General features: G+C 60.3%; 2 non-coding genes across 2 annotated transcripts; both read right to left on the minus strand.

Moving 5' to 3' along the window:
* Window positions 1–120: 120 nt before the first annotated feature.
* On the minus strand, window positions 121–239 carry LOC131871105 (5S ribosomal RNA). The gene has a single exon (XR_009369383.1). It is a non-coding gene; the product is annotated as a 5S ribosomal RNA (ribosomal RNA).
* Window positions 240–8,056: 7,817 nt separating this feature from the next.
* On the minus strand, window positions 8,057–8,175 carry LOC131871107 (5S ribosomal RNA). The gene has a single exon (XR_009369385.1). It is a non-coding gene; the product is annotated as a 5S ribosomal RNA (ribosomal RNA).
* Window positions 8,176–20,000: the final 11,825 nt, after the last annotated feature.

Genomic DNA, 20,000 nt, shown 5'->3' on the forward strand with positions numbered 1-20,000 from the left:
CGCCCCCGCGCGCGCGGTAGTGCGGGCAGCGCACCCCGGCCCGGCCCGGCCCCGACGAGAACGCAAACGGGCAAAAGGTTTATTCAAATAGCATTGCGATGCCCGGCGAAAAACTAAAAAAGGGTGCAACACCGGGACTTCCCGGGAGGTCACCCATCCCAGTACTACTCCGGCCCAAGCGCGCTTAACTGCGGAGTTCTGATGGGATCCGGTGCACTAACGCTGGTATGATCGCACCCGTTATGAGCTTGTCGCAGTGTGTACTTAGCAAACCGCGACCCACGTGCGAATCCACCCCGGCCACCCACCCCCGTCGAGGTGCACACCCTCCCTCGCGAAGTGCGCCCCGTTCGCCAAGTGTGAGCCCTGCCCGGGTGCGCGCACCTTGCTAGGGCGTCGGGTGTGCACCCGGCCCGGCCTACGTGCGTGCACCTGTAGGGGGCGTCGTGTGCGTGCAGTGTCCCGTCTGCAACGCGGTGCCCACACACCACCTCGGGCGCAACGACCTGCGCTCACATGTGGGCCGAGTGCACCTTGGTGCATGTTCGGGGCGCCTCGGGTGCACGCTCGATCTTGCCCCGGTGCACCAAGGCGCTCGGTTTGCCCCGGGTGCGCACTTGGTGCAAGGTGGGCACCCAAAATAGGGATCAAGCACCAAAACACAAGTTTCGGGATGCAAAATGGGACCCAAGGACCACAAATGCGTTCCAAGACCCATGATGGGTCCACGAGAACAAAAATGTGTTCCGAGACTTAATAAACAAATATTGGGTTTTAGGAGAAGAAACATGCTCTGATGCCCAAAACGAGAATCGACCCCGAAAAGGCCACAGGCCAAAAGTGGGATGCGAGACAAAAAAAAATGGGACCCGAGGACCAAAATTGGGTTCCCAGGTCGAAGACAGGGCAACCGGACAAGAAACGACCTCTAAGGCTCGAAATGAGTCCCGACGACTAAAACTTGACAAGAAGCACCCATCAGGCACCCAACTCGACACCCATGGGATGCCGACCCACCCGGGCTTCCACCTAGCACACCTTGGCACCCACCCACCCTCGCACCCAACCTCGCACCCAACTTAGCACCTTTGAACCCACATTGGCACTCACCCTGACCCTGGCACCTTGGAACCCACATTGGCACTCACCTTGACCCTGGCACCCACCTTTGCACTCACCTTGGGACCCACCCTGGCTCCCACCTCGGCACCCACCCAGACACCCACCTTGGTTCCTTGGCACCCACCTTGGATCCTTGGCACCCACCCCGACACCCACCTTGGCACGCAACTTGGCTACTTGCCACCCACCTTGGCTCCTTGACGCCCACCCCGACAACCACCCCGTGACCTACCCTGGCTAGGGTTGGTGCACACCCACCCTGGTGCCCACCTTGGCACCCACCCTATGACCCACCTTGGCACGCACCTTAGTACCCACCCCGTTACCCACCCTAGGACCCACCCCGTGACCCACCTTGGCCAGGGTGGGTGCCTTGGTGCGCACAACTTGCCTGGGCTGCACACCAGGGCGGGCTCAAGATGGCACCCGCGTTCCGTTTTTTTCACTATCTTTCAAAACGGAAATTTTAAAATCTCATTTTTTTCTTTTTTTTGCCTTTTCTGGAAATTAGTGAAGGCAGCGCATCAAAGGTGCGCAATGCTGGTGCGAACCCGGGAGCGCTCCGATGTGTGCTCCAAGGTGCGGCGTGCACGAAGTCCGAGCCCGGTTTGCCCCGGGTGCGCACCTCGCGTGCACCTTCGCCGGGGTGAGCACCTTGGCTGGGTTGCGCGCCCTGGTGCGTACCAAGGAGCGCTCTGAAGTGTGCTCCAAGGTGCGGCGTGCACGAAGTCGGAGCCCGGTTTGCCCCGGGTGTGCACCTCGGGTGCGCACCTCGCGTGCACCTTCGCTGCGGTGGGCACCTTGGCTGGGTTGCGCGCCTTGGTGGGCACCATGCAGTGCACGAAGTCGGAGCCCGGTTTGCCCCGGGCGCGCACCTCCGCCAGGGTGGGCACCTTGGTGCGCACAACTTGCCTGGGCTGCGCATCAGGAAGGGCTCAAGATGGCACCCGCGTTCCGTTTTTTTCACTATCTTTCAGAACGGAAATTTTAAAATATCGTTTTTTTTTGCCTTTTCTGGAAATTAGTGAAGGCAGCGCATCAAAGGTGCGCAACGCTGGTGCGAACCTGGGAGCGCTCCGATGTGTGCTCCAAGGTGCGGCGTGCACGAAGTCGGAGCCCGGTTTGCCTCGGGTGCGCCCTGGTGGGCACCATGGTGCGCACCAAGGAGCGCTCCGAAGTGTGCTCCAAGGTGCGGCCTGCACGAAGTCGGAGCCCGGTTTGCCCCGGGTGTGCACCTCGGGTGGGCACCTTGGTGCGCATGCCTTGCCTGGGCTGCGCACCAGGGCGGGCTCAAGATGGCACCCGCGTTCCTTTTTTTTCACTATCTTTCAAAACGGAAATTTTAAAATCTCATTTTTTTTTGCCTTTTTCTGGAAATTAGTGAAGGCAGCGCATCAAAGGTGCGCACCTCGCTGCCCACCACGGTGCGCAACGCCGGTGGGCACCCGGGAGTGCTTCGAAGTGTGCTCCAAGGTGCTGCGTGCACGTTGTCGGAGCCCGGTTTGCCCCGGGTGCGCACCTCGCGTGCACCTTCGTCGGGGTGGGCACCTTGGCTTGGTTTGCCCCGGCTGCGCTCCGAAGCGGGGTTATTGGAGCGCCGCCTCTTTTTTTGTCGGAGCGTTTGGTGGGGTTTCTCGCATTGGCTCTTCCGAGGCCCGGTTGCCACCCTGGCGCGCACGAAGTCGGAAGTAGGGTTAATTGCCCGGGTGCGCACCTTTGCCAGGGTGGCACCTTACCTGGGCTGCGCACCAGGGCGGGCTCAAGATGGCACGCGCGTTCCGTTTTTTTCACTATCTTTCAAAACGGAAATTTTAAAATCTCCTTTTTTTTTTGCCTTTTCTGGAAATTAGTGAAGGCAGCGCATCAAAGGTGCGCACCTCGCTGCCCACCTTGGTGTGCTCTGAGGTGCGCACCCGGGAGCGCTACGAAGTGTGCTCCAAGGTGCGGCGTGCACGTTGTCGGAGCCCGGTTTGCCCCGGGTGCGCACCTCGCCTGCACCTTGGCCGGGGTGGGCACCTTGGCTGGGTTTGCCCAGGGTGCGCTCCGAAGCGGGGTTACTGGAGCGCCCCCTCTTTTTTTGTCAGAGAGTTTGGTGGGGTTTCTCGCATTGGCTCTTCCCAGGCCCGGTTGTTGGGTGCGCTCCCACCCTGGCGCGCGCGAAGTTGGAAGTTGGGTTAATTGCCCGGGCGCGCACCTTCGCCAGGGTGGGCACCTTGGTGCGCAAACCTTGGCTGGGCTGCGCACCAGGGCGGGCTCAAGATGGCACCAGCATTCCCTTTTTCTCACTATCTTTCAAAACGGAAATTTTAAAATCTCGTTTTTTTTTTGCCTTTTATGGAAATTAGTGAAGGCATCGCATCAAAGGTGCGCACCTCGCTGCCCACCTTGGTGTGCTCCGAGGTGCCCACCACGGTGCGCAACGCCGGTGCGAACCCGGGAGCGCCCCGATGTGTGCTCCAAGGTGCGGCGTGCACGAAGTCGGACCCCGGTTTGCCCCGGGTGCGCACCTCGCGTGCACCTTGGTGCGCACACCTTGGCTGGGTTGCGCGGCCTGGTGGGCACCATGGTGCGCACCAAGGAGCGCTCCGAAGTGTGCTCCAAGGTGCGGCGTGCACGAAGTCGGAGCCCGGTTTGCCCCGGGTGCGCACCTTCGCCGCGGTGGGCACCATGGCGTGCACGAAGTCGGAGCCCGGTTTGCCCCGGGTGCGCACCTCGCGTGCACCTTCGCCGGGGTGGGCACCTCGGCTGGGTTGCGCGCCCTGGTGCGCACCAAGGAGCGCTCTGAAGTGTGCTCCAAGGTGCGGCGTGCACGAAGTCGGAGCCCGGTTTGCCCCGGGTGTGCACCTCGGGTGCGCACCTCGCGTGCACCTTCGCTGCGGTGGGCACCTTGGCTGGGTTGCGCGCCTTGGTGGGCACCATGCAGTGCACGAAGTCGGAGCCCGGATTGCCCCGGGCGCGCACCTCCGCCAGGGTGGGCACCTTGGTGCGCACAACTTGCCTGGGCTGCGCACCAGGAAGGGCTCAAGATGGCACCCGCGTTCCGTTTTTTTCACTATCTTTCAGAACGGAAATTTTAAAATCTCGTTTTTTTTTGCCTTTTCTGGAAATTAGTGAAGGCAGCGCATCAAAGGTGCGCAACGCTGGTGCGAACCTGGGAGCGCTCCGATGTGTGCTCCAAGGTGCGGCGTGCACGAAGTCGGACCCCGGTTTGCCCCGGGTGCGCACCTCGCGTGCACCTTGGTGCGCACACCTTGGCTGGGTTGCGCGCCCTGGTGGGCACCATGGTGCGCACCAAGGAGCGCTCCGAAGTGTGCTCCAAGGTGCGGCGTGCACGAAGTCGGAGCCCGGTTTGCCCCGGGTGCGCACCTCGCGTGCACCTTCGCCGCGGTGGGCACCATGGCGTGCACGAAGTCGGAGCCCGGTTTGCCCCGGGTGCGCACCTCGCGTGCACCTTCGCCGGGGTGGGCACCTTGGTGTGCAGACCTTGGCTGGGTTGCGCGCCCTGGTGGGCACCATGGTGCGCACCAAGGAGCGCTCCGAAGTGTGCTCCAAGGTGCGGCCTGCACGAAGTCGGAGCCCGGTTTGCCCCGGGTGTGCACCTCGGGTGGGCACCTTGGTGCGCATGCCTTGCCTGGGCTGCGCACCAGGGCGGGCTCAAGATGGCACCCGCGTTCCTTTTTTTTCACTATCTTTCAAAACGGAAATTTTAAAATCTCATTTTTTTTTGCCTTTTTCTGGAAATTAGTGAAGGCAGCGCATCAAAGGTGCGCACCTCGCTGCCCACCACGGTGCGCAACGCCGGTGGGCACCCGGGAGTGCTTCGAAGTGTGCTCCAAGGTGCTGCGTGCACGTTGTCGGAGCCCGGTTTGCCCCGGGTGCGCACCTCGCGTGCACCTTCGTCGGGGTGGGCACCTTGGCTGGGTTTGCCCCGGCTGCGCTCCGAAGCGGGGTTATTGGAGCGCCGCCTCTTTTTTTGTCGGAGCGTTTGGTGGGGTTTCTCGCATTGGCTCTTCCGAGGCCCGGTTGCCACCCTGGCGCGCACGAAGTCGGAAGTAGGGTTAATTGCCCGGGTGCGCACCTTTGCCAGGGTGGGCACCTTACCTGGGCTGCGCACCAGGGCGGGCTCAAGATGGCACGCGCGTTCCGTTTTTTTCACTATCTTTCAAAACGGAAATTTTAAAATCTCCTTTTTTTTTTGCCTTTTCTGGAAATTAGTGAAGGCAGCGCATCAAAGGTGCGCACCTCGCTGCCCACCTTGGTGTGCTCTGAGGTGCGCACCCGGGAGCGCTACGAAGTGTGCTCCAAGGTGCGGCGTGCACGTTGTCGGAGCCCGGTTTGCCCCGGGTGCGCACCTCGCCTGCACCTTGGCCGGGGTGGGCACCTTGGCTGGGTTTGCCCAGGGTGCGCTCCGAAGCGGGGTTACTGGAGCGCCCCCTCTTTTTTTGTCAGAGCGTTTGGTGGGGTTTCTCGCATTGGCTCTTCCCAGGCCCGGTTGTTGGGTGCGCTCCCACCCTGGCGCGCGCGAAGTTGGAAGTTGGATTAATTGCCCGGGCGCGCACCTTCGCCAGGGTGGGCACCTTGGTGCGCACACCTTGGCTGGGCTGCGCACCAGGGCGGGCTCAAGATGGCACCAGCATTCCCTTTTTCTCACTATCTTTCAAAACGGAAATTTTAAAATCTCGTTTTTTTTTTGCCTTTTATGGAAATTAGTGAAGGCATCGCATCAAAGGTGCGCACCTCGCTGCCCACCTTGGTGTGCTCCGAGGTGCCCACCACGGTGCGCAACGCCGGTGCGAACCCGGGAGCGCCCCGATGTGTGCTCCAAGGTGCGGCGTGCACGAAGTCGGACCCCGGTTTGCCCCGGGTGCGCACCTCGCGTGCACCTTGGTGCGCACACCTTGGCTGGGTTGCGCGGCCTGGTGGGCACCATGGTGCGCACCAAGGAGCGCTCCGAAGTGTGCTCCAAGGTGCGGCGTGCACGAAGTCGGAGCCCGGTTTGCCCCGGGTACGCACCTCGCGTGCACCTTCGCCGGGGTGGGCACCTCGGCTGGGTTGCGCGCCCTGGTGCGCACCAAGGAGCGCTCCGAAGTGTGCTCCAAGGTGCGGCGTGCACGAAGTCGGAGCCCGGTTTGCCCCGGGTGCGCACCTTCGCCGCGGTGCGCACCATGGCGTGCACGAAGTCGGAGCCCGGTTTGCCCCGGGTGCGCACCTCGCGTGCACCTTCGGCGGGGTTGCGCGCCCTGGTGGGCACCATGGTGCGCACCAAGGAGCGCTCCGAAGTGTGCTCCAAGGTGCGGCGTGCACGAAGTCGGAGCCCGGTTTGCCCCGGGTGCGCACCTCGCGTGCACCTTCGGCGGGGTTGCGCGCCCTGGTGGGCACCATGGTGCGCACCAAGGAGCGCTCCGAAGTGTGCTCCAAGGTGCGGCGTGCACGAAGTCGGAGCCCGGTTTGCCCCGGGTGCGCACCTCGCGTGCACCTTCGCCGCGGTGGGCACCATGGCGTGCACGAAGTCGGAGCCCGGTTTGCCCCGGGTGCGCACCTCGCGTGCACCTTCGCCGGGGTGGGCACCTCGGCTGGGTTGCGCGCCCTGGTGCGCACCAAGGAGCGCTCCGAAGTGTGCTCCAAGGTGCGGCGTGCACGAAGTCGGAGCCCGGTTTGCCCCGGGTGCGCACCTCGCGTGCACCTTCGCCAGGGTGGGCACCTCGGTGCGCACACCTTCTCAATGTTTTCTTGCCTTTTCTGGAAATTGGTGAAGGCAGCGCATCAAAGGTGCGCACCTCGGTGTGCTCCGAGGTGCGAACCCGAGAGCGCTCCGAGGTGCCCACGAAGTCGAAAGTCGGGTTAATTGCATTGTTTTCCCCGGGTGCGCTCCGAGGTGCGCAACATCGGCGCGCACCAAGGAGGGCTCCGAAGTGTGCTCCAAGGTGCGCACGATGGCGTGCACCTCTGGTGCGCACGATTCGGAGCTCGGTTTGACCGGGGTGCGCACACCTTGGCTGGGTTGCGCACCTTTTGTGCGCTCCAAGGTGCGCACGAAGTCGGAGCTCGGTTTGCCCCGGGTGCGCACCTTCGCCAGGGTGCGCACCTTGATGCGCACGCCTTGGCTGGGCTGCGCACCTTGGTGGGCGCCATGGTGCGCACCTTTCGTGCGCTCCAAGGTGCGCACGAAGTCGGAGCTCGGTTTGCCCCGGGTGCGCACCTTGGTGGGCGCCATGGTGCACTCCGAGGTGCCCAAGATTGGTGCGCACCAAGGAGCGCTCCGAAGTGCGCTCCAAGGTGCGCGCGAAGTCGAAAGTTGGGTTAATTGTCCGGTTTGCCTCGGGTGCGCACCTTGCGTGCACCTTCGCCAGGGTGGGCGCCTTGGTGCGCACACCTTGGCTGGGCTGCGCACACCTTGGCACCCGCGTTTCCTTCATTTTAAATTTTTTTTTTTTACAATCTCTCAAGTGGGAAATTCTATAATCTCAACTTTTTTTGCCTTTTCAGGAAACTTTTGAATGGAGCGCATCATTGGTGCGCTCCGAAGTGTGCTCCAAAGCTCTCTCCAGCTGCGTGCACCTGCCCCGGCCGCGCACCCGGCCCCGCCCAGCTTCGCTCACCTGTCCCGGGCGTCTGGTGCGGAACCTTAGAGTAAGAAACATCACCGTGCACCTTGGCCAACGTGCGCGACTCGACCGAGCGCGCACTGGCCGAGGTGCACACCGATTTCACCTGGGTGCGCGCGCAGCACCTCGGGCGCACCGGGGTGCGCGCACAACGCCCGGGTTGCACCGTGGCCTGTGTGCTCGGGGTGCCTCGGGTGCGCGCTCGGTGTCGCCCCCGCGCGCGCGGTAGTGCGGGCAGCGCACCCCGGCCCGGCCCGGCCCCGACGAGAACGCAAACGGGCAAAAGGTTTATTCAAATAGCATTGCGACGCCCGGCGAAAAACTAAAAAAGGGTGCAACACCGGGACTTCCCGGGAGGTCACCCATCCCAGTACTACTCCGGCCCAAGCGCGCTTAACTGCGGAGTTCTGATGGGATCCGGTGCACTAATGCTGGTATGATCGCACCCGTTATGAGCTTGTCGCAGTGTGTACTTAGCAAACCGCGACCCACGTGCGAATCCACCCCGGCCACCCACCCCCGTCGAGGTGCACACCCTCCCTCGCGAAGTGCGCCCCGTTCGCCAAGTGTGAGCCCTGCCCGGGTGCGCGCACCTTGCTAGGGCGTCGGGTGTGCACCCGGCCCGGCCTACGTGCGTGCACCTGGAGGGGGCGTCGTGTGCGTGCAGTGTCCCGTCTGCAACGCGGTGCCCACACACCACCTCGGGCGCAACGACCTGCGCTCACATGTGGGCCGAGTGCACCTTGGTGCATGTTCGGGGCGCCTCGGGTGCACGCTCGATCTTGCCCCGGTGCACCAAGGCGCTCGGTTTGCCCCGGGTGCGCACTTGGTGCAAGGTGGGCACCCAAAATAGGGATCAAGCACCAAAACACAAGTTTCGGGATGCAAAATGGGACCCAAGGACCACAAATGCGTTCCAAGACCCATGATGGGTCCACGAGAACAAAAATGTGTTCCGAGACTTAATAAACAAATATTGGGTTTTAGGAGAAGAAACATGCTCTGATGCCCAAAACGAGAATCGACCCCGAAAAGGCCACAGGCCAAAAGTGGGATGCGAGACAAAAAAAAATGGGACCCGAGGACCAAAATTGGGTTCCCAGGTCGAAGACAGGGCAACCGGACAAGAAACGACCTCTAAGGCTCGAAATGAGTCCCGACGACTAAAACTTGACAAGAAGCACCCATCAGGCACCCAACTCGACACCCATGGGATGCCGACCCACCCGGGCTTCCACCTAGCACACCTTGGCACCCACCCACCCTCGCACCCAACCTCGCACCCAACTTAGCACCTTTGAACCCACATTGGCACTCACCCTGACCCTGGCACCTTGGAACCCACATTGGCACTCACCTTGACCCTGGCACCCACCTTTGCACTCACCTTGGGACCCACCCTGGCTCCCACCTCGGCACCCACCCAGACACCCACCTTGGTTCCTTGGCACCCACCTTGGATCCTTGGCACCCACCCCGACACCCACCTTGGCACGCAACTTGGCTACTTGCCACCCACCTTGGCTCCTTGACGCCCACCCCGACAACCACCCCGTGACCTACCCTGGCTAGGGTTGGTGCACACCCACCCTGGTGCCCACCTTGGCACCCACCCTATGACCCACCTTGGCACGCACCTTAGTACCCACCCCGTTACCCACCCTAGGACCCACCCCGTGACCCACCTTGGCCAGGGTGGGTGCACCCACCCTGGTGCCCACCTTGGCACCCACCCATCCTAGCACCCAGCCTGTGACCGGGCTTGGAACCCAACCTTGCACCCGCACCCGTCTTGGCCAGTGTGGGTGCGCACCCATCCTGGCACCCACGTTGTGACACACCCTTTAACCCACGCACCCTAGCACCCACGTTGGCACCCACCTTGGAACCCAACCTAGCAACTTGGCACCCACCCCGTGACCCACCTTGGCATCCACCATAGCAGTCGCCGACTTGGCACCCACCTCGGCACCCACCTTGACACTTGTGGACCCACCTTGCCACTCACCCTAGCATCGACCCATCCTAGCACCCACCCTGGCACCTTTGCACCCTAGCACTCACCCATCCTAGCACCTAACCTGTGACCCACCTTGACACTCACCCTCGCACCCACCTTGGAACCCAACCTAGCACCCACCCACCCTGACACCAACCCTAGCACCTACCCACCCTTGCACCCACCCTGTGACCCATCTTGGCACCCACCCATCCTACCACTCAACCTATCACCCACCTTCTCACCCACCTTGGCATCCACCTTAGCACCCACCCACACTGGCACCTTGGCACCCACCTCGGGCAAGGTGGGTGCACACCCACCCTGGCACCCAATTTAGAACCCACCGAGCATGTTACCCACCTTGGCACCCACATTGCAGCCCACCCTAGTACCCACCCTATGACCCACATTGGCATCCACACCCTAGCACCCAGGCACCTCGACACCCGCCTTGACACCCACCCTAGCACTGAACCTGTGACCCACCTTGGAACTCACCCTAGAACCCACCCACCCTGTGAACCACCTTGGCATCCACCTTAGCACCCACCCACCTTGGCACCCACTCTAGCACTCACCCATCCTAACACCCAACTTGTTACCCACCTTGGCACCCGCCCTCGCGTCCACCTTGAAACCCACCCTAGCACCCACCCACGCAGGAGCCCACCTTGGCACCCAACCTAACACCCACGCATCCTGGCACCCAACTTGTGACCCACCTTGGAACCCACCCTAGTACCCACCTTTGAACCCACTATATCACCAACCCACCTTGGCACCCACCCTATGACCCTCTTTGGAATCCACCCTAGCACGCACCCACCCTGGCACCCACCATGGAGCGCACCCTAGCACCCACCCACCTCGGCACGCACCTCAACACCCACCTTGGTGTGCGCACTGCGCCAACCTCTCAAAGACCCTATGTGGTGCGCTCCAAAGTGTACACCTTTGGTGCGCTCCAAGGTGCGCACCTTTGGTGCACACCGAGGTGCACACCAAAGTGTGCACCGAGGTGAGCACCAAAGTGCACTCCAGGGTGCACACCAAGGCGTGCACCTTTGGTGCGGTCAATGCAAACGAATTCGGAAGTTGGGGTCGATGTCCTAATCGCTGCTGCAGACTACACGTATGAGAATCGGACAAATAGCTTTATATAGGGGAGGTGTTGCGTTTGATGGGTCGACTCCCCTGGTTGTGTGCACTGCACCAACTTCAAAGACCCTGTCTTGTTTAAGAAGTCAAAAGTTGGGGTGGATGTCCTAATCATTGCTGCAGTCTATGCATGTATGAGAATCAGACAAATAGCTTATATAGGGGAGGTGTTGCATTCGGTGGGTTGACTCCCCTGGTTGTGCGCACTGCGCCAACCTCAAAGACCCCGCATAGCAGAAGAAGTCGGAAGTCGGATTTTGGTGAGCACCAAGGCGTGCACCTTTGGTGCGGTCAACGCAGACGAATTCAGAAGTTGGGGTGGATGTCCTAATCGTTGTTGCAGGCTACACATGTATGAGAATCAGACAAATAGCTTATATAGGGGAGGTGTTGGGTTTGATGGGTCAACTCCCTTGGTTGTGCGCATTACGCCAACCTCAAAGACCTTGTTTTCGTTAAGAAGTCAAAAGTTGGGGTCAATGTCCTAATGGCTCCTGCAGGCTACACATGTATGAGAATCGGACAAATAGCTTATATAGGGGAGGTGTTGGGTTTGATGGGTCGACTCCCCTGGTTGTGCGCATTACGTCAACCTCAAAGACCTTGTTTTCGTTAAGAAGTCAAAAGTTGGGGTCGATGTCCTAATTGCTCCTGTAGACTACACATGTATGAGAATCAGACAAATAGCTTATATAGGGGAGGTGTTGGGTTTGATGGGTTGACTCCCCTAGTTGTTCGCATTACACCAACCTCAAAGACCTTGTTTTCGTTTAGAAGCCGAAAGTTGGGGTCGATGTCCTAATTGCTCCTGCAGGCTACGCATGTATGAGAATCAGACAAATAGCTTATATAGGGGAGGTGTTGGGTTTGATGGGTCGACTCCCCTGGTTGTGCGCATTGCGCCAACCTCAAAGACCCTGCATTGCGGATGAAGTCGAAAGTCAGAGTTTGGTGTGCTACAAGGTGTGGTCGAAGGTGCTCACCTAGGTGTGCACCTTTGGAGCACAGGAAAAGTGCCCTCCAAAAGTGCGCACCTTTGGAGTGCACAAAAGTGCCCTCCAAAAGTGCGCACCTTTGGAGCGCAGAAAAGTGCCCTCCAAAAAGTGCCCTCCAAAAGTGCGCACCTTTGGAGCGCAGAAAAGTGCCCTCCAAAAAGTGCCCTCCAAAAGTGCGCACCTTTGGAGCGCAGAAAAGTGCCCTCCAAAAAGTGCCCTCCAAAAGTGCGCACCTTTGGAGCGCAGAAAAGTGCCCTCCAAAAAGTGCCCTCCAAAAGTGCGCACCTTTGGAGCGCAGAAAAGTGCCCTCCAAAAAGTGCCCTCCAAAAGTGCGCACCTTTGGAGCGCAGAAAAGTGCCCTCCAAAAAGTGCCCTCCAAAAGTGCGCACCTTTGGAGCGCAGAAAAGTGCCCTCCAAAAAGTGCCCTCCAAAAGTGCGCACCTTTGGAGCGCAGAAAAGTGCCCTCCAAAAAGTGCCCTCCAAAAGTGCGCACCTTTGGAGCGCAGAAAAGTGCCCTCCAAAAAGTGCCCTCCAAAAGTGCGCACCTTTGGAGCGCAGAAAAGTGCCCTCCAAAAGTGCGCACTTTTGGTGCGCACCAAGGCGCTGGTTCGGTCGTTGCAGGCGAGTTCGGAAGTTGGGGTCGATGTCCTGAGCGGAGGTGCAAACTACACAGGTGTCGGAATCGGACAAATAGCTTATATAGGGGAGGTGTATGCTTCGATGGGTCGACTCCCCAGGTTGAGCGCACCGCGCCAACCTCAAAGACCCTACGGTATGGATGAAGTCGGAAGTTGGGTCCGATGACCGATTCGATTAGTAGGTATGCTCATGAGGTCGGAATTTGGGTCCGATGACCTGCCATGTGCAGGAAGGCGAATGTTGACACTGTGCGTTGCAAGGTGCACACCAAGGCGCTGGTGCGGTCTTTTTAGTCGAGTTCGGAAGTTGGGGTCGATGTCCTGATCGGAGGTGCAAGCTACACAGGTGTGGGAATCGGACAAATAGCTTATATAGGGGAGGTGTATGCTTCGTTGGGTCGACTCCCCGGGTTGAGCGCACCGCGCCAACCTCAAAGACCCTACGGTATGGATGAAGTCGGAAGTTGGGTCCGATGACCGATTCGATATGTAGGCATACTCGCGAGGTCGGAATTTGGGTCCGATGACCTGCCACGTGCAGGAAGGCGAATGTTGGCACTGTGCGTTGCAAGGTGCGCACCAAGGCGCTGGTTCGGTCGTTGGAGGCGAGTTCGGAAGTTGGGGTCGATGTCTTGATCGGAGGTGCAAACTACACAGGTGTGGGAATCGGACAAATAGCTTATATAGGGGAGGTGTATGCTTCGTTGGGTCGACTCCCCGGGTTGAGCGCACCGCGCCAACCTCAAAGACCCTACGGTATGGATGAAGTCGGAAGTTGGGTCCGATGACCGATTCGATATGTAGGCATACTCGCGAGGTCGGAATTTGGGTCCGATGACCTGCCATGTGCAGGAAGGCGAATGTTGGGACTGTGCGTCGCAAGGTGCGCACCAAGGCGCTGGTGCCGTCGTTGCAGTCGAGTTCGGAAGTTGGGGTCGATGTCCTGGTCAGAGGTGCAAACTACACAGGTGTGGGAATCGGACAAATAGCTTATATAGGGGAGGTGTATGCTTCGATGGGTCGACTCCCTGGGTTGAGCGCACCGCGCCAACCTCAAAGACCCTACAGTATGGATGAAGTCGGAAGTTGGGTCCGATGACCGATTCGATACGTAGGCATATTGGCGAGGTCTGAATTTGTGTCCGATGACCTGCCATGCGCAGGAAGGCGGAATTTGGGTCCGATGACCGAGTTGATGGCGTGCCATGCGCAGAAAGGCGGAATTTGGGTCCGATGACCGAGTTGATGTTGATGGCCCGCCATGCACAGGAAGGCGGAATTTGGGTCCGATGACCGATTTGAAGGCGTGCCATACGCAAAAAGGCGGAGTTTGGGTCCGATGACCGAGTTGATATTGATGGCCCGCCATGCGCAGGAAGGCGGAATTTGGGTCCGATGACCTGACATACGCATGGAGTCCGACTCGGGGGCCGATGTTCGATTCGATGACTTGCATTGTGGGTAAAGTCGGAAGTTGTGGTCTTTGACCCGATTCGATGACCAGACTTCGGCTGCTTGAGAATCGGACAAATAACTTATATAGGGGAGGTAGTGTTCTCGAGCATCCTCCCCCCGTGCCCGTTTATGTCGATTGATGCTGGTGCTCGACTGGTTGGAGCGCTCGGATGCAAAAATCTTGCACCAGGATTTATCGATTGTGATGGACACGGCAAGTCTCCTGATTGCTATGCAGGAGCTCATCGTGAATCTCTATGCGGCCTTGGTATGGACTCGACCTGCGGAATGGTTCGGCAATGGTAGTCGCTCCAACACGTCCTTGCAATGGCCACAGAGGTGATTCGACTAGAGCTCCAGTCTAGCTTTTGGGTTGCTTGGCGGACTGGTATAGCCGCGATCGAGTTCCGGCCATGAACGTTTTAGATAGCTCTTGGGCTTTCTGGGACGGAAGTCGGAAGTTTGGGCTGTTGTCCGATTTGATGACCATTCTTCGGATGTGTGAGAATCGGACAAATAACTTATATAGGGGACTGTGTTGTCTCACGCAGCCCCCTCCGTGCCCCTCTATCTCGACCGATGTTGGTGCTTGAAAGGGTTGGGATCGCTCGGATTTATAAACGTGCACCACCATTTGTCGAGTGTGAGGGACGCGGCAGGTCTCCTAAATGCTATGCGGGCGCTCTCTGAGAATCTCTATCCGGCCTCGACACAGACTAGTCTTGCTGAATGGTTTGGCACTGGTAGTCGATCCAACACGTCGTTGTTGTGGCCGCCTAGGCGATTCGATTCGAGCCCCCGTCTAGCTTTTGGGTTGCTTGGCGGATTTTGCCCTATCCGCAAGTGAGCTCGGTCCCTAAACGTTCGAGAAACCCGATTGCTATGCGCCGACTCTCTTTCTTGCGAGCCTCCATCTAGCTTTTGGGTCTCTACGGAACGGAAGTCGGAATCTGGGACCGTTGTTTGATTCGACGAGGCAGACTACGGTTGTGCGAGAATCGGACAAATAACTTATATAGGGGAGGTGTTGACTGGAGCATTCTCCCCCGTGCCCCTCTAACTCGACCAATGCTGGCGCTCGAACGGTGGTAGCGCTCGGATTTTCATTGAGCGCCAGCATTGGTCGATTTAGAGGGGCATGCGAGATTCCCGAATGCTATGCGAGGGCTCTAACGGAAATGTCTATTGGTTTCGGTATGGATGCAATTGCGAGTGGTTCGGCAAAGGTAGTCGTTCCGATGCGTCCATGTCGTGGCCAAATCGATAATTCGATTTGAGCCCTCGTATAGCATTTGGGTCTCTCGATGTGATTCCGCATTCCAGTCCCTTTGGGCACTGCTTGAGCCGCATCCCAGGGGGTTCCCTTCCCAATAATCTGCCTCGCAACCCGATTGCTATGCGGTGAGGCTCCTCGGCCGCCTCGGAACTATCTGTGTATCAGACGCATCGCGGGATAAGGGGTTGGCAACGGTAGTCGCCCCAAGCGCGTCCGATGCTTGGACCATTCCGAGGCGGCCCTGAAGCCTCTTCCGTCTAGCCGTTGGGTCCTTCTCGCCGCATCCCTCGCCTCGCACCCCGATTGCTATGCGGTGAGGCTCCTCGGCCGCCTCGGAACTATCTGTGTATCGGACGCGTCGCGGGATAAGGGGTTGTCACTGGTAGTCGCCCCAAGCGCGTCCGATGCTTGGACCATTCCGAGGCGGCCCTGAAGCCTCTTCCGTCTAGCCGTTGGGTCCTTCTCGCCGCATCCCTCGCCTCGCACCCCGATTGCTATGCGGTGAGGCTCCTCGGCCGCCTCGGAACTATCTGTGTATCGGACGCGTCGCGGGATAAGGGGTTGTCATTGGTAGTCGCCCCAAGCGCGTCCGATGCTTGGACCATTCCGAGGCGGCCCTGAAGCCTCTTCCGTCTAGCCGTTGGGTCCTTCTCGCCGCATCCCTCGCCTCGCACCCCGATTGCTATGCGGTGAGGCTCCTCGGCCGCCTCGGAACTATCTGTGTATCGGACGCGTCGCGGGATAAGGGGTTGTCACTGGTAGTCGCCCCAAGCGCGTCCGATGCTTGGACCATTCCGAGGCGGCCCTGAAGCCTCTTCCGTCTAGCCGTTGGGTCCTTCTCGCCGCATCCCTCGCCTCGCACCCCGATTGCTATGCGGTGAGGCTCCTCGGCCGCCTCGGAACTATCTGTGTATCGGACGCGTCGCGGGATAAGGGGTTGTCACTGGTAGTCGCCCCAAGCGCGTTCGATGCTTGGACCATTCCGAGGCGGCCCTGAAGCCTCTTCCGTCTAGCCGTTGGGTCCTTCTCGCCGCATCCCTCGCCTCGCACCCCGATTGCTATGCGGTGAGGCTCCTCGGCCGCCTTGGAACTATCTGTGTATCGGACGCGTCGCGGGATAAGGGGTTGTCACTGGTAGTCGCCCCAAGCGCGTCCGATGCTTGGACCATTCCGAGGCGGACCCGAAGCCTCTTCCGTCTAGCCGTTGGGTCCTTCTCGCCGCATCCTTCGCCTCGCACCCCGATTGCTATGCGGTGAGGCTCCTCGGCCGCCTCGGAACTATCTGTGTATCGGACGCGTCGCGGGATAAGGGGTTGTCACTGGTAGTCGCCCCAAGCGCGTCCGATGCTTGGACCATTCCGAGGCGGACCCGAAGCCTCTTCCGTCTAGCCGTTGGGTCCTTCTCGCCGCATCCCTCGCCTCGCACCCCGATTGCTATGCGGTGAGGCTCCTCGGCCGCCTTGGAACTATCTGTGTATCGGACGCGTCGCGGGATAAGGGGTTGTCACTGGTAGTCGCCCCAAGCGCGTCCGATGCTTGGACCATTCCGAGGCGGACCCGAAGCCTCTTCCGTCTAGCCGTTGGGTCCTTCTCGCCGCATCCCTCGCCTCGCACCCCGATTGCTATGCGGTGAGGCTCCTCGGCCGCCTTGGAACTATCTGTGTATCGGACGCGTCGCGGGATAAGGGGTTGTCACTGGTAGTCGCCCCAAGCGCGTCCGATGCTTGGACCATTCCGAGGCGGACCCGAAGCCTCTTCCGTCTAGCCGTTGGGTCCTTCTCGCCGCATCCCTCGCCTCGCACCCCGATTGCTATGCGGTGAGGCTCCTCGGCCGCCTTGGAACTATCTGTGTATCGGACGCGTCGCGGGATAAGGGGTTGTCACTGGTAGTCGCCCCAAGCGCGTCCGATGCTTGGACCATTCCGAGGCGGCCCCGAAGCCTCTTCCGTCTAGCCGTTGGGTCCTTCTCGCCGCATCCCTCGCCTCGCACCCCGATTGCTATGCGGTGAGGCTCCTCGGCCGCCTTGGAACTATCTGTGTATCGGACGCGTCGCGGGATAAGGGGTTGTCACTGGTAGTCGCCCCAAGCGCGTCCGATGCTTGGACCATTCCGAGGCGGCCCCGAAGCCTCTTCCGTGTAGCCGTTGGGTCCTTCTCGCCGCATCCCTCGCCTCGCACCCCGATTGCTATGCGGTGAGGCTCCTCGGCCGCCTTGGAACTATCTGTGTATCGGACGCGTCGCGGGATAAGGGGTTGTCACTGGTAGTCGCCCCAAGCGCGTCCGATGCTTGGACCATTCCGAGGCGGACCTGAAGCCTCTTCCCTCTAGCCGTTGGGGCTTTCTCGCCGCATCCCTCGCCTCGCACCCCGATTGCTATGCTGTGAGGCTCCTCGGCCGCCTTGGAACTATCTGTGTATCGGACGCATCGCGGGATAAGGGGTTGGCAGTGGTAGTCGCCCCAAGCGCATCCGATGCTTGGACCATTCCGAGGCGGCCCTGCAGCCTCTTCCGTCTAGCTGTTGGGGCCATCTCGCCGCATCCCCCACCTCGCACCACGATTGCTATGCGGTGAGGCTCCTTGGCCGCCTCGGAACTATCTGTGTATCGGACGCATCGCGGGATAAGGGGTTGTCACTGGTAGTCGCCCCAAGCGCGTCCGATGCTTGGACTATTCCGAGGCGGCCCTGCAGCCTCTTCCGTCTAGCCGTTGGGGCCATCTCGCTGCATCCCCCACCTCCTCGGCCGCCTCGGAACTATCTGTGTATCGGACGCATCGCGGGATAAGGGGTTGGCAGTGGTAGTCGCCCCAAGCGCGTCCGATGCTTGGACTATTCCGAGGCAGCCCTGCAGCCTCTTCCGTCTAGCCTTTGGGGCCATCTCGCCGCATCCCTCGCCTCGCACCCCGATTGCTATGCGGTGAGGCTCCTCGGCCGCCTGGGAACTATCTTCGTATCGGACGCATCGCGGGATAAGGGGTTGTCACTGGTAGTCGCCCCAAGCGCGTCCGATGCTTGGACTATTCCGAGGCGGCCCTGTGGCCTCTTCCGTCTAGCCGTTGGGGCCATCTCGCCGCATCCCCCACCTCGCACCCCGATTGCTATGCGGTGAGGCTCTTCGGCCGCCTTGGAACTATCTTCGTATCGGACGCATCGCGGGATAAGGGGTTGTCACTGGTAGTGGCCCCAAGCGCGTCCGATGCTTGGACTATTCCGAGGCGGCCCTGCAGCCTCTTCCGTCTAGCCGTTGGGGCCATCTCGCCGCATCCCCCACCTCGCACCCCGATTGCTATGCGGTGAGGCTCCTCGGCCGCCTTGGAACTATCTTCGTATCGGACGCATCGCGGGATAAGGGGTTGTCACTGGTAGTCGCCCCAAGCGCGTCCGATGCTTGGACTATTCCGACGCGGCCCTGTGGCCTCTTCCGTCTAGCCGTTGGGGCCATCTCGCCGCATCCCCCACCTCGCACCCCGATTGCTATGCGGTGAGGCTCCTCGGCCGCCTTGGAACCATCTTCGTATCGGACGCATCGCGGGATAGGGGGCTGTCACTGGTAGTCGCCCCAAGCGTGTCCGATGCTTGGACCATTCCTAGGCGGCCCTGAAGCCTCTTCCGTCTAGCCGTTGGGGCCTTCCCGCCCCATCCCTCGCCTCGCACCCCCGATTGCTATGCGGTGAGGCTCCTCGGCCGCCTTGGAACCATCTGTGTATCGGACGCATCGCGGGATAAGGGGTTGGCACTGGCAGTCGCCCCAAGCGCGTCCGATGCTTGGACCATTCCGAGGTGGCCCTGAAGCCTCTTCCGTCTAGCCGTTGGGGCCTTCCCGCCCCATCCCTCGCCTCGCACCCCGATTGATATGCGGTGAGGCTCCTCGGCCGCCTTGGAACTATCTGTGTATCGGACGCATCGCGGGATAAGGGGTTGGCACTGGTAGTCGTCCCAATCGCATCCGATGCTTGGACCATTCCGAGGCGGCCCTGCAGCCTCTTCCGTTTAGCCGTCGGGGCCTTCCCGCCGCATCCCTCGCCTCGCATCCCGATTCCTATGCGGTGAGTCTTCTCGGCCGCCGCGGAACTATACCTGTTATTGCTACTGCATCCTTCGGCTGGTAACCTCCTCTGCCGCCTTGGAACGTTCTCTTTGTCGGACGCGTCGCGGGATAAGGGGTTGGCACTGGTAGTCGCCCCAAGCGCGCCCGATGCATAGACCGCTCCGAGTCGACCTTGCTTTCAGCCTCTCACATGCATAGACCTCTCTGAGTCGACCCTGCAGCCTCTCACGTTTAGCCTTTGGAATCTCGCCTCACAACATGATTGCTATCCTTGATGCATCCCTTGCCTCGAGCCCTGATTGCTTTCTTGGCTGCATCCCTCCTCTCCTCACAGCCCGGTTGTCATCACTGCTTCATCCGTCGCTTCATGCATTCTGGCTGCTGGGCCCTTCCCACCGCACACCTCGATTGCTATCTCTTCTGCATCACACACCCCGATTGCTATCTCTGCTACATCCCTCGGCTCTCACTTCTGCATCCTTCGCCTCACACCTCGATTGCTATCAATGCTGCATCCGTAACCTCACACCCCGATTGCTATGCGGGGAGGCTCCTTGGCCGCCTTGGAAATTTCTGTGTGTCGGACGCACCGCGGGATAAGGGGTTGGCACTGGTAGTCGCCCCAAGTGCGCCCGATTCTTAGACCGCTTCGAGGTGACCTCGTAGCCTCTTTCGTCCAGGCTTCCTGCCTTCAACGCCCT

Source organism: Cryptomeria japonica, unplaced genomic scaffold (assembly GCF_030272615.1).
Source record: "Cryptomeria japonica unplaced genomic scaffold, Sugi_1.0 HiC_scaffold_371, whole genome shotgun sequence".
NCBI classification, from domain to species: Eukaryota; Viridiplantae; Streptophyta; class Pinopsida; order Cupressales; family Cupressaceae; genus Cryptomeria; species Cryptomeria japonica.